Here is a 14,857-nt window from a genome sequence, read left to right as displayed (position 1 = left end):
AGGCACTGGTCTGGCCTTAAGAAACTTTGGGCTTGCATTTTCCTCTATTTTAATCATTGCTGTTATGCCTTTTAGTGTTCTGAGTCCCTCCTGGAACACTTCTTTTGCATCAGTTAGCATTTTTGACAGTCGTCCAGGTGTGACGTCGTCATCCTTTTTGGCCTCAACCTTCAGTGCCTGTATGGAATGCCAATCTAATTGTATCTTCCGGATCCATTCACGTCCTAGCAGTGGTGGTCCTCCATCTGGCAATATATATATATCCATTTTAGGTATTTCCTGGCTTTTATATATCACTTTCACCCTTATTTTTCCTTTGGGGTAGACTTTTTGCCCCGTGTACATCTTCAAGACAATCTCTGTAGCTTTCAAGGGTATATGTGAAAATAGCCGCTTGTAGTCCCTTTGGTTTATGACTGTTAGGGCTGATCCTGTGTCCAATTCCATTTTCACTTGGACTCCGTCTATCTTGAGCGTGACCCAGATAGTTTGGTGATCCTCCATTTTGATTACATTATGTAGTTTCAGACAACCCAGCTCCTTGCTTCCGGAGTCTGTATCACTTTTCTGTTCGTCTGAACTACTCTCCGTCACCTTATGTACCTTTTTGTACTTCTCCTGTGGAGATTTCTTGCTGCTGGTTTTCTTTCCCGACCTGCAGACTCTTGCTATGTGTCCTGCTTTTCCACACTGTCTGCACACTTGTTCCTTGAACCAACAATCCTTCTGGTCTTGTGTTGTTCTGCCGCAGCGATAACACTTCCCTGCTCCATATGACATTTCATTGGTGCCATATTCTTGCGGTCTCCGTTGTATCTCTGCAGCGCCCTGTGCGGCTGCTTCGTGTGATGCTGCCATGCTGAAAGCCTTGTCCAGCGTAAGATCCTTTTCTGATAGAAGCCGTTTCTGGGTTCCTTCACTTTGAAGCCCACACACAAACTTGTCCCTTAACGTATCTGCTATTCCCATTCCAAACTGGCAGTGTTTCGATAGCTTGCACAGTTCCGTTAAATACTCAGCATTACTTTTGTCTTTATGCTGGTCCCTTTTGTGAAACTTAAATCTTTCTGCTATCAGCAGCGGTGTGGGGTTTAAGTGGTCCTGTAGGATTTCCTCTATGCTTTCGAAATCCTTATCCACTGGCTTCTCTGGGGTTACTAGGTTTCGCAGTAAGCCATACGTTTTTGCACCTATGGAATTCAACAAAACCAGTGCTTTCCTGGCATCTGGCACTTCATTCGCCTTGCAATACACCTCAATGCGTTCCACATATGTCGCCCAATCTTCGACTTCATTGTCGAACGCTGTGACACTGCCACTTTTCGGCATCCCTGGGTGTGGTTAGACTGGCTAAAATGGCGTCTCCCGCGCTCTCCTTTCTTCCCGCGCTCGCCCTTCTTCTCCGCTGCGGCTTCAAAAATGGTGTCTCCTGCGCTCTCCTTTCTTCTCCGCGGCTCAAATGGCATTTCCCCGCGGATGCTGCTCAGCCCTTGAGCCCTGGCTGCGCTCTGCGCATTCTCCTGTGCGTCTCTCTCGTTGCCGCCACTCGGTCCTGAACCCTGGCTGTGCTTTACCCTCTCTCTCTTTTTGTTTTCCGTCGACGCCGCTCGGTCTTCAACCCCCGGCTGCGCCCTGTGCGCTTTACCCTCTCTCTTACCCCGTCGACGCTGCTCGGCCTTTTCTGTGCCGTTGGTCGGCTCCAGCCGCCGCTGTCCGGGAAGGGTCTGCGCTGTACCTGTTGCCAGCCTGTTGCTGGATCGTCGTGGCTGGAGAACCAAGCCCAGCTCTCAACAGCCTCCCCTGCGATGCTCACTCTCTACCGGATGACTGGGCGGTTGCTCGTGGTCGACGCCCGTGCTTCTGGCCTTGACTTTCTTCCACTGTCCTCCAGGAGCGAATCCGTGGGAGGAAATGCAGAGTTGCAGGTAGGTTCGAATCGCCCTCGTCGCCACTGTTAAATCCGTGAATCTTAAGGTATGGTGTTCTTCAATAAATAGACGGAGACTGCAGATTAACAATCAACAGGTTTTTACTGGATGAGGGTAGTCTAAAAACTAACAGTACAGATCCCTGCTCAGGGCTTATATACAGGTGTGGTCACTGCCGGTACTACAGTATACAGGAGCTGTAAAAGCAGTTCTCTCTTAAAGGTACATACACTACATATACCTCCCCCCTTCCCACTGCCCAGGGCCCCAAACACCCCTTCCAGGTGAAACAGTGATTTACTTGTACTTCTTGCAATTTAGTATACTGTATTCGCTGCTCACCATGTGGTCTCCTCTACACTGGGGAGGCCAAACACAGATTGGGTGACCGCTTTGCGTAACACCTCCGTTCAGTCCATAAGGGGGACCCCAAGCTTCTGGTCGCCTGTCACTTTAATTCACCGCTGCATTCCCACTCAGACCTCACCGTCCTCGGCCTCTTGCATTGTTCCACTGAAGCTCAGCATAAGCTCGAGGAACAGCACCTCATCTTTCGATTAGACACTTTACAGCCTTCTGGACTCAACATAGAGTTCAACAATTTCAGATCAGAACCTCGGCCCCTATCATATATATATTTTTTATCCACACATTTTGTCTGTGTCTTTTTTTCTTCTCTCCCACATGGCAGCTGTCTTTCATTCTGCCAGCGCAATTTACACTTCATCTAGAGCCATCCTTTGTTTCTTAACCTGTCCCAATACCATCTCCTTTTGCCTTGAATATCTCTTAATATCTCTTAATCTCTTCCGCCTTCCATCCTATCACAGACCTTCCCTTTTGTTCTTTCATCCCCCCCCCCTTTTCCCAGCCTCTTCACTTGCTTAAAAATCTGTTCCATTTCCTATTTTTTTACCAGTTCTGACAAAAGGTCATCGACCTGAAACGTTAACTTTGTTTCTCTCTTCACAGATGCTGCATGACCTGCTGAGTATCTCCAGCATTTTCAGATTTCCAGCATCTGCAGTATTTTCTTTTTGGATATGGTTCAGTTCGATAGGTAATTTGAAATGTATTGGACTTGATGTCATGCCTGTAAATCCATAGGGAAAGAGTTAGATTAGATGCAAGGAAGTATTTCTTGCACTGTGAATAGGAACGCCCTGGAACAAACTGCTGAGATATGTGGTGAATGCACGGGCACTGCAGTCCTTTAAAAGGGAACTTGACAAGTTCCTGAGGGAAAGGGCCTTTTCCTGTTATAGTTTCAATTTAGTTGTAGATGAGTCTTAGGCAACTGCAGCCATCTGGAGATTATTTGTGGTAGAAATGGGACCTCGTTGCAACCGATTTTCTGACGTAAATCGGGTGCAACAAACCGAATTTGAAGGACCAGTGTCCGGCGCTCTGTGTAGGGGCTACAGGTGCCAGCAGCTCTCCCACATTGTTTAGATGAGGCCCAAGGTCCAATTTCGGGATAGCCTTGAGCCTCTCGATGGGAAGGGGGTGGGGCAGGGGGCTGCTGCTTGCCCACAGACAATTCTGGGTTCCAATTTCTAACCATTTGATTGCTTTAGCAAGCTGGAGAGGAATTTCCCAGAGTTTTACCTGAATTGGCCACAGGTTCTTTAACTTTTTTTGCCAGGTGAATGGTGTGAGATTGGACCAGTGACTGACTGATTGGCCTGATGGCTTTATTGGCCTGGTGGTATTTTCTCACTCTTTAATGTTTATTCAGCCGCTAGCGTAGGACAGCCTGAGCTGCAGATTTATTGGACATTGTCAATGCCATTCTATGAACAGCTGACAGAGGGATGTCTAAATGATACAATTGGTCATGGCATGTGAATTCTTTTTTCACCCCTTCCCCATCTTCTCCTTTCATTGAGATGGAATGCTTTGTGAGATTTTAGTGGTTCTGTTAGAGTAACAACAATTTGCATTTATATAGCGCTTTTAACATTTAAAAAATCCCAAGAAGCTTTATAAACGATAAATAAAAATAAATAAAAGAAGGAATGGATGCTGAGCTAAAAGGGGGGCAATTAGGAATGGTAATGAAAAGTTTACATAGGAACAGGAGTAGGCCATTCAGCCCCTCGAGCCTGTTCCGCCATTCAATTAGATCATGGCCGATCTGTATCTTAACTCCATCTACCCGCCTTGGCTCCATAGCCCTTAACCCCCTCGCCTAACAAAAATCTATCAATTTCCATTTAAAATTTTCAACTGACCCAGTATCAGCTGTGGCTCAGTGGGTGCACTCTCCCCTCTGAGTCAGAAGGTTGTGGGTTTAAGTTCCACTCTAGGGACTTGAGCACAAAAATCTAGACTGACACTCCAGTGCACTACTGAGGGCGTGCTGCACTGTCGGAGGTGCCATCTTTTGGATGAGACGTTAAACCGAGACCCCGTCTGTTCTCTCAGGTGGGCGTAAAAGATCCCATGGCACTATTTTGAAGAAGAGTAGGGGAGTTATCCCCGGTGTCCTGGCCAATATTTATCCCTCAATCAACATAACAAAAACAGATTGGCACAATTGCTGTTTGTGGGAGCTTGCTGTGTGCAAATTGGCTGCCGCATTTCCTACATTACAACTGTGACAACACTCCAAACAGTACGTCATTGTCTGTAAAGTGCTTTGAGACGTCCGGTGGTCGTGAAAGGCGCTATATAAATGCGAGTCTTTCTTTCTTTTCAACAGCTTTTTGGGGGACAGTGTTCCAAATTTCCACTACACTTTGTGTGAAGAAGTGTTTGGTTGAAGAGATGGGTTTTAAGAAGGTTTTTAAAAGCGGAGAGAGAAGTGAACAGGTGGAGTGGTTTAGGCAGGAAGTTCCAAAGAGTAAGGCTGAGGTATCAAATCTTTATCCCCAGTGATGAGCAAAGTTTACAGCACATAATCTGCTGTGTGTACAGGTGCTGACAATGTCAACTACACCAAACACAGCACCAGACAAGGTTAAATTGTTAAATTATGCGCAGTGTGTACTGTGTGTTGCAATTATTCAACACCCAGTGATCCAAATCTTAGCCCCTTCCTCTCCACCGTTCCCCACCAGCATCAGTGTGAAGTTTATGTTTCCTACATTCTTTTAATGATCTCCCCGAGTGAGATTGGAAATTGTTCAGTGCAAGATATAATTCAGTGGTGTACTCTAGATTTATACCCACATGATCGAGATTGAGCATGTCTGGACTCATTTGGATTATGTTATCTTAGTGGAGATCTTCATTCCACCTGCCTGTGAAAACCAACACAGACATACTCTTGCATCTAATAACCCCTCCTGATACTGAAAAAGTGAAATTGACAAGAAAGCAAGTTTTCTTTTGAAAAAGGATGCTGCTGTGTATCCATTTTTTATATGACCTGTTTCAAGGCAATTTCATGAATTCAAAATCAACCTCACACTACTTGCAGGTTGATATATACTGTCAATAAAGAAAGTTATCACATTGTTTAACCATTGCATAGAATTTTTTTTTACCTAATCTACTTTAAATCTTTAAACAGGACAGTATTGTATGGTTTCTATTACAAATAATGTAATTAAGAACAATCCTTCTCCTTCTTAGGCAGTCCCTCGGAACCGAGGATGACTTGCTTCCACATTAAAAATGAGTTCGCAGGTGACTGATGAGTCCAATGCGGGACCTACAGTCTCTGTCACAGGTGGGGCAGACGGTGGTTGAAGGGACGGGTGGTTGGGGTGCTTGGGTTGACGTGCGCTCCTTGCGCTGCCTGCGCTTGGCTTCCGCTTGCTCCCGGCGAAGAGACTTGAGGTGTTCGGCGCCTTCCCGGATGCTTCTCCTCCTCTTTGTGCGGTCTTGGGCCAGGGATTCCCAGGTGTCGGTGGGGATGTTACACTTTTTCAAGGAGGCTTTGAGGGTGTCCTTGAAGCGTTTCCTCTGCCCACCTGGGGCTCTCTTGCCATGCCGGAGCTCCGAGTAGAGCGCTTGTTTTGGGAGTCTCGTATCGGGCATGTGGACAATGTGACCCGTCCATCGGTCAAGACCATCTACGGCCCAAGCACCCAAGGCCCTACCCCACTGCGGGCCAAGGACGGAGAGGTACTCATCAAGGACAGAGAGGCAGTCAGTGCCCGCTGGAAGTAGCACTTCGAAGATCTCCTTAACCACGACTCTGTCTTCGACATGAGTGTCCTCAACTCCATCCCACAGCATGCTACCCGCCACCATCTCAGCACAACCCCAGCCCGGCATGAGGTTGAAAAGGCCATCCAACAACTGAAGAACAACAAGGCCTCAGGAGCAGATGGAATCCCTGCCGAGGCACTAAAGCATGGTGGAGAAGCACTACTGGCACGAATTCATGAACTCATTTCTCTTATCTGCAAGGAGGAGAGCATGCCAGGGGATCTCAGAGATGCCGTAATTGTGACCATCTTCAAGAAAGGTGACAAGTCCGATTGCGGTAATTACAGAGGAGTTTCCCTGCTGTCTGCCACAGGGAAAGTCATTGCAAGAATCCTCCTCAATTGCCTTCTCCCAGTGGCCGAAGAGCTCCTCCCAGAGTCGCAATGCGGATTCCGCCCACTAAGGGGCACAATGGACATGATCTTCACCGCACGTCAATTACAAGAGAAATACAGGGAACAGCACCAACCACTGTACACGGCCTTCTAAGAACAATAGGGAGAATGTAACAGCGGGTTTGATGCCCGCAGGATCTAACCCATGATGTACTTTTTTAAATTTGTTTATGGGATGTGGGCGTCGCTGGCAAGGCCGGCATTTATTTCCCATCCCTAATTGCCCTTGAGAAGGTGGTGGTGAGCCACTGCAGTCTGTGTGGTGAAGGTACTCCCACAGTGCTGTTAGGGAGGGAGTTCCAGGATTTTGACCCAGCAACGATGAAGGAACGGCGATATACTTCCAAGTCAGGGTGGTGTGTGACTTGGAGGGGAACTTGGAGGTGGTGGTGTTCCCATGCACCTGCTGCGCTTCTACTTCTAGGTGGTAGAGGTCATGGGTTTGGGAGGTGCTGCCGAAGAAGCCTTGGCGAGTTGCTGCAGTGCATTTTGTAGATGGTACACACTGCAGCCACGGTACGCCGGTGGTGGAGGGAGTGAATGTTTAAGGTGATGGATGGGGTGCCAATCAAGTGGGCTGCGTTGTCCTGGTGTCGAGCTTCTTGTTGAGTGTTGTTGGAGCTGCACTCGTCCAGGCAAATGATCTGTTCTCTCTGTTCATCCACATCCTTCAGTGTCTTCCATTAAGTGCTCATTCCCATTTCCACCTTTTTATTTTCCCAAAATGTATTACCTCACACTCATCTACATTAAATTGCATCTACCACATGTCTATCCTACCACTAACCTCTCTATACTGTTTTCCTCGCTGTTTGCCAAATATCCTACTTTTGTGTCATTGATGAATTTTGAGGTTGTGTTCACTATAACCAAGTCCAAATTACCACGAACAAAAGTGAACCCAGCACTGACCCTGAGGTACACCCCTTCCAACCCTTCTCTAGTCCGAGCAATATCCATTTACCCTAAGTCTTTGTTTCCTGTCCTTCCACCAACTTTCTGTATATAGTGCTACACCACCTCTTGCATCATGTACTGTACTTGAATTGTTCAAACAAGCCTCTTGTGAGACATTTATTGAATGCTTCTGAAAATCCGTATATACTACATCTATTGTGTCCCCATTATCCAATTGGCCACATCTTCAAAAAAATTTGCCAAACATGAATTGCTTTTAACAAATCCATGCTGGCTGTCCTTGATTATCTCTTGCATTTCTAAACATTTATTAATTTGATCTCAAATATGGATTCTATGAGTTTGCCTACCGCTGACGTTAGACTAACTGGTCTACAGTTACCCAGTTTACCTCTCTCTCCCTTTGTGAACAATGGGACTACATCGCCCACTCTCTGTCCCATGGTTTGATTTGCATATTTAAGGAGGATTGGAAAATTGTGGCCAAAGTTTCTGTTACCTCCTTTTTGATGTCTTTTAACAGCCCCTGAAATGGCCTAGCAAGCCATTTATTCAAGAAGGCTCACCACTTTCTTGAGGACAATTAGAGATGGGCAGTAAATGCTGGCCTTGCTGGTGACGTCCACATCCCGTGAATGAATAAAGAAGAAGTCCATCAGGGGCCAGTGACTTACATAGCTTGAGTTTTGCTCATTTTTTCAGAGCCAGTTCCTTTTCTATAATTGTCTCTAACAATTGACCCATATTGGCTATGTTCTCATTTCCACCATCATTTATTTTAATATCTCTGCCATATCTTCATCCTCCACAATTAGACTCCCTCCTTCGTCCCTAAATGGTCTTACCTTTTTTTATATATGAGGCACTTTAAAATGTGATGGAAAGTATGGTAACTATCATATTTATTATTATTATAATTTCAGTATATAACTGTAAAACATTGAAAAATTCAGATAATTGAATACAATGGCCTAGAAATTCAGTCTGGACACTTTTGGGGCGCTAAAGTCGGGCGCTCGCTAAAGTTAGCGCCCGCCGGAAAGTGTAGGCCACATCGCCGAAATTCAGTAGAGTTGGCCCTAAGTTTGGCCGAGCGCTGAAACTGGCGTTGAAATGCTGTGTTCCGGCGCTAAGCCGACGATGCAGCCTAATAACGCCGAAGCTGGGCGCAGCGCAGGTGCGGTCATGTTTTGATTGACAGCAGACACCCTGACGCCGGCCAGCTCTTAAAGGGGGAAGGGTCAACTTTGACTGCTGCCACGCCCTGCATACTGGAGCCCTGCAGCTAGGCCTCAGCACTACTGGTGTGCCAAAATAGCGCCTGGAGCAATGGAGAGGGCCCGTGAGCGAGCGCAGCGCTTCTCAGAGCATGCTCTGAGTGTGCTCATTCATGGTGTGGAGAAGAGAAGAGAGATCCTGTGCCCGGACAGTGGCAGGAAGGCTCCCAGGAGCCAGTACAGGAGAGCCTGGGGCAAAATCGCCCGCAGGGTGTCATCAACCTGTGATGTCCCAGGAGTGTGGACCAATGCCGCAAGAAGTTCAACGACCTCACTCGGATGGTGAAGGTGAGTACCCTTTCCAGTGTCCCCCTCATCCTTGCATGTGCACCTCACATTATGGGCAAAGGGACCTCAAAGGCCTAATGGGCAGCCCTCCTCCCGCAGCAATGGCACTTGCATGTTCATCAATAGCACTTTCTGCACTTAACACACTGGCCAAGCTATTCGACCATGGGAGGCAGTGCACCCAGCAACAGGGCACCACACTGGCCAAGCTATTCCACCATGGGAGGCAGTGCGCACAGCGACAGGGCACCACACTGTACTTAGAGGCCGTCCTTTCTCTTGCAGGCCAAGCTGGCGAGCAATGTAAGGAGCCAGGCTGTCACTGGTGGAGGCCGTCCCGAGCACCAGGCGCTCACTGATCTGGAGGAGAGCGTGGCACGACTCATGCGTGGCCGGGTGACTGGCCCTGTCGCGATCGGCGAGGCGGACCCTGTACTGGTACCCACTGGTAAGGACATGACCGGTTGCACCTCTCTCATTGCCCTCGCGCTTCAGATCTACATCCTTTCCCACTGACCGACAAATGCGCATAATGCACCACTCAGGCCTCCCTCGCTGACAGCCTGTCCTCACTCTAAAGCTACTCTTGTGCCTTCCTGCTTTCAGCTGGTGAGGAGGAGGTGGTCCCTGAAGCGCAGAGAGACAGGCCCTTGGAGGAGGAGGACGTCGAGGACCAGGAGGAAGGCGGCACATCGGGGGAACCCTCCTCCGCGCCAGGGGATGGCAATGGAGGGGAGACGTCTGGCCTGCAGGAGAGCCGGGGGAGGTGTTGGAGGGGATGGCCGAAGCTGGTCCCAGTAGGGTGGACGCACGCGGGAAGGGTCCGGCAGCACGCCGGCCTTCTCCCCAGAGGGGGGAGGTGTTGGAGGGGAGGGCCGAAGCTGGCCCAAGTGGGGTCGACGCACGCGGGAAGGGTCGGCCAGCACGGCGGCCTTCTCCCCGGAGGGAGAGTCCGCCCTCCAGTCCGGACACGGTCCTCGCCCAGGAGGTGCGCGTCCTCGATGAGATGTCGGCGGCGTCTGAGCGGCGCCACCAAGAGTTCATGGGGGTGGTCGAACAGATGCCTCACGCCATTGAGTCCCTGGCTCAGAGTGTGGTGGCTTTCGGGGAATCACAGGCCAGGGGGTTCGAACAACTCACGGCAGCGCACGACAGGGGTGTCCAGCAACTGGCCGCAGCGCACGACAGGGGTGTGCAGCAACTGGCGGCAGCGCAGGACAGGGGTGTGCAGCAACTCGCGGCAGCGCAGGACGCGGGTGTGCAGCAACTGGCGGCAGCGCAGGACGCGACTCGCGAGATGAGTGGTGCCGTCCAGACACTGGCAGAGCTGATGCGGGCACATACCAGGGCAGTTCGGGCACTCACTTCTGCCACACTCGCTGTGGCACGGAGGCATCGCCATGGCAGCCGCCGCCCTGCTGCAGCACAGCGGTCTGGCCTCCCCCAGATTGCTGCGCTTGCTACACTGCCAGCCCGGCCGAGTGCCAGTGTCTCTGGCGAGCAGCGCGCACCTGCCATCAGCCAGCTTGCCCCCAATGGTGCTGCCGACACTGCCACTCCCCCAGCCAAGGTGCGACGAGCTGCTGCTAAGACTGATGCTGCCCAGCCACAGCTGCAGCAGTCAGCAGGCGGCCCCTCCCGGGCCAGGCCTCGTCTAGGCCGACCCCCAAGGGCATCTGCCGACACGCTTTGTGGCCCTCATGAGCCTTCCCCCAGCCTCGCCACACCCGCAGGGCCCAGGTTGAGGCGGAGCAGCAGGTCGGCCAGGGGCCGGAGAAGCCTGTCTAAGGACTCGCCCTCTCGGCACACCCATTAGAGTGTGGTGAGAGCGGTTTCTTTTATATTGGGGGGCTTGTGTTGTGGGGGGCATTATTTTGTTAAGGCCGAGGATCAAGGCATTTTTTGTTTTCATGGGGGTGTCTCTGTTGTGGGGGGGGCTTATTTTTGTAAGGCCGCTGTTGAAGGCCTTTTGGATGGGCAAGTTTTGTTAGTCCTCCCCAGGTTTTGGGAGTGACAGATGTTTTTGACTGTTTTTTGGGGGTCTTGTCTGTTTTTCTGTTTCATGTGGGAAGGGCCCTGAGTTTGTGAAATAAAGCTTTTGATTTATTCAGCATGTCCAGGTGTCATGTTTGAAGTGGTTGTTGCGTTAACCGGCTGAGGGCTTGCGGAGCGGCTGCCTCAGGTGCGTTCATTGCCACAGGCCATTCCCTGACAGGGTGCCTCGAAGTGTCGATCAATAAGCCCCCGGCGGACGGCCCTTGGCCCTTGTCGCTCCCTCCTGGGCTGGTCCTCCTCCTCCTCCTCCTCCTCCTGAGGTGGTGGTGCAATGCCAGGTGGCAGTGCCTGAGTCCTGCGGATAGCCAGGTTGTGCAGCATGCAGCACACGACGACGAACTGGGAGACTCTATCCGGCGAATACTGAAGAGATCCTCCGGAACGATCCAGTCAGCGGAACCGTTGCTTGAGGACGCCTATCGTTTGCTCGATGATGTTCCTTGTGGCTTGATGGCTTTCGTTGTATGCCTCCTCCGCTGGGGTCCTGGGCGCGCGGAGCGGGGTCATGAGCCATGTACACAAAGGGTAGCCCTTGTCCCCGATAAGCCATCCCCTTGGTGGAGGCTGTGCCTCGAACATGTCAGCCACAGTAGTCTGGCGCAGGATAAATGCATCGTGGCTGCTTCCTGGGAAGCGGGCATTGACAGCTAGGATGCGCTGCCTGTGGTCACACACCAGCTGTACATTTAGGGAATGGTAGCCCTTCTGGTTGCGGTAATCCTCGGCATTGTGGATAGGTGCCCGCATAGCCACATGCGTGCAGTCAATGGCGCCCTGCACCATGGGGAAGCCCGCGATCCTGCCAAATCTGACTGCACGCTGCTCCTGCCTCTGTCGGGTCATGGGGAAGGAGATGAATTGGTGTCTCCTCGCGTAAAGTGCATCGGTGACCTGCCGGATGCAGCGATGCGCGGCGAACTGGGAGATGTTCGCTATGTCCGCAGCAGCGGCTTGGAAGGAGCCGCTTGCATAAAAGTTCAGAGCCACCGTGACCTTCACTTCCACCGAGAGAGATGTCCTGCACATCAGCTGTGGACGCAGATCTGTGTGAAGCAGCTGGCAGATCTCTGCAACCACCTCCCTTCTGAAGCGCAGCCTCTTCACACAATGCGCCGCAGTCATGGTGAGATAGGACACCTGCTGCCGGTATTGCCTGAGTGGGTAAGGCCTACGTTGCCGATGCCTGATGGCCCCTCTGCGTCTAGGCATGGCTGGCCCTCTCTCACAGCGTCTGCGAGCCCTTCGCACATAATGCTGCAACTGAGGGTTGGCCCCCCATACAGCCCCCATAATAAAGTTGAGAACAGATAAATCATAATGAATCAAATGTCAAAGCACTGGCCAGAAGCCAAAAATACCTCTCCTATGTTGTCCCAAATCAGTAACCTCTGTCCCTTGGTCTCTGTCCAGAAATCCAAAGCAGTGAAGTCATTGCAGCAAAATGGCTGGGCTTTATAGGTCAGTGTAAGTGCCCTTTAATTTGCGCTCCCCGAGGCCCACAGGGCCTCTTTTGCGTTCCACCTCACAGTTCTTAGCAGCGCCACGCCCACATTGGGCGGGCGCCACTGAATTTCCGGTTTGGGGCGCACAAACAGCGTTGCGCGACGATATGACGTCATAAGCTGCGCGCGCACCTGAGCGGGCGCAAACGCTTTGCGCCGGCGCTAAATGTCAACTGAATTTGGGCGTCGGCACAGATCGGACTGCGCTCAGGCGCTAAGTGTCTAGCGCCGGAAATATAGCCCTTTTATGGCGTTAGCGGCTGGCGCAACCCACTGAATTTCTAGGCCAATGAGTTTAAATGATTCCCTTCTGATAATAGAAACCTGTAAAACAAAGTTGCAATGTCTGTTTCATGATACAGTATTTCCAACTGTATCATATTTGTCTGTGCATTGATGGAGTATTCTTCACAGACAGATTCAGCAACAGTTCTCGAGGGAGCAATAAAAGATTTGTTATATCCTTTACACAGCCTCTAATGGAGATATTTATCTTCTCTGTAATTTCACCTATTCATATTGTAATTTGAAAATAGCTTTAATCATTGCCCCATCTGCAAAATTATAACAATGAAAAATGCCCCAAATATATTCCATCTGTTTACAGAGTAGTTCAACTGGTTTCCAAAGAGATGCACCTTGCTGTCTGAAGCCCCGCTAATCAGACCGACAGGAAGCACATGGGCAGGTTAAATAGCAGGAAACTGCAGCGGAAAGCTCAGTGTCACCAGGCGACTCTAAGACGGCTATGGAGCAGACGCGAAGCCCCATGAGAACGCTGGAAAGGTCAATCAATACGAGAGGTTCAGCCTCTTGAACTTGTCTATTACTTATGTCCATAAACATTAATTGACCCATGGAGATAGCATAACTGCTGCTGCCACTCAGCTTATTAAGGTGTAAAGAACATTAATTATTGTCAGTGTATCCCACTCTCTAACTTAATTTTGATCCCACCCAACCAAATTGTCATTTTTCTCCCCTCAGATCAAAATTCAATGCAAAGTTTAATCATTTTATTTTGAACATTTGTGGGGCATTCTTGAAAATTTAGCTGGAGAGGATGCAGATCAAAATGTTGCTTGCAAAATGAATGCCCTCTCTTCAGTTCTACGTTACCTGCCAGCAGTAGCCCTTTAAGAGCTGCTGACTCACTGGCTGTGCCACCCATGAATCCAGCCCACACCCTACACATCAGCCAATCTGTACAGGGAGCATACGACAATTATTTAAATGATCACACCTCACAAATTCACATGAGGTCAGCTCTTTGTGCTACTTCCACGCCATGCATGTGATGCATTCTGGTCCTGCCGGCATTATGATGGGACTGCGTAGCTGGCTCGAGTGAGTTTACCCACTGAACCTCTCACATTAAATGGCTTTCATGATCTTTAGACCGTGGATTCAGAACCACGCCAGTGATGTGTTTACTCCTCCAAAACATCAACAGTGCTTATCTGTGGGGTGATGCTTTAAAGTGGTTCTGATACACCCATTCACCTCTTGCAGATGGTTTGGTCTTTGACAATGAATGATGAGGCTGTCAACACTAATGCTTTATTTTGGTGCCTTCCTTATATCTGGCTTTGAGATCTGAAATGAATCATTTTATCACCCTTGCATTGGCTGCATGAAAGGCATATGACCGTACACCTGAACTCCGTGAAATAGCAGATTAATACTGCGAATAACCCATTTGATTATCTGTTCAACCACCTTCTTCCAGGAGACCTGATGTAAAGTTAGCTCTCCTGCATTCTGACAAGACAGACATGATTAATCACATATAAAAACAGAAAATGCTGGAGAAACTCAGCAGGTCAGGCAGCATCTGTGAAAAGAGAAACAGAGTTAACGTTTCAGGTCGATGACCTTTCGTCAGAACTGGAAAAAAGCAGGAAATGGAACAGATTTTTAAGCAAGTGAAGAGGCTGGGAAATGGGGGAGGGGATGAAAGAACAAAAGGGAAGGTCTGTGATAGGATGGAAGGCGGGAGAGATTAAGAGATATTCAAGGCAAAAGGAGATGGTAATGGAACAGGTTAAGAAACAAAGGGTGGCTCTAGATGAAGTGTAAATTGCGCTGGCAGAATGAAAGACAGCTGCCATGTGGGGAGAAGAAAAAAAGACACAGACAAAAAGTGTGGATTAAAAAAAATATATATATATATATATGATAGGGGCCGAGGTTCTGATCTGAAATTGTTGAACTCGATATTGAGTCCGGAAGGCTGTAAAGTGCCTAATCGAAAGATGAGGTGCTGTTCCTCGAGTTTACGCTGAACATCCGTGGAACAATGCAAGAGGCCGAGGACAGTGAGGTCTGAGTGG

The sequence above is a fragment of the Somniosus microcephalus genome, chromosome 14, assembly GCF_052327205.1.
Source record: "Somniosus microcephalus isolate GS21.2 chromosome 14, FLI_Smic_1.0, whole genome shotgun sequence".
NCBI classification, from domain to species: domain Eukaryota; kingdom Metazoa; phylum Chordata; class Chondrichthyes; order Squaliformes; family Somniosidae; genus Somniosus; species Somniosus microcephalus.
The sequence above is the reverse complement of the archived record's forward strand: the minus strand, read 5'-3'. Positions refer to the sequence as shown.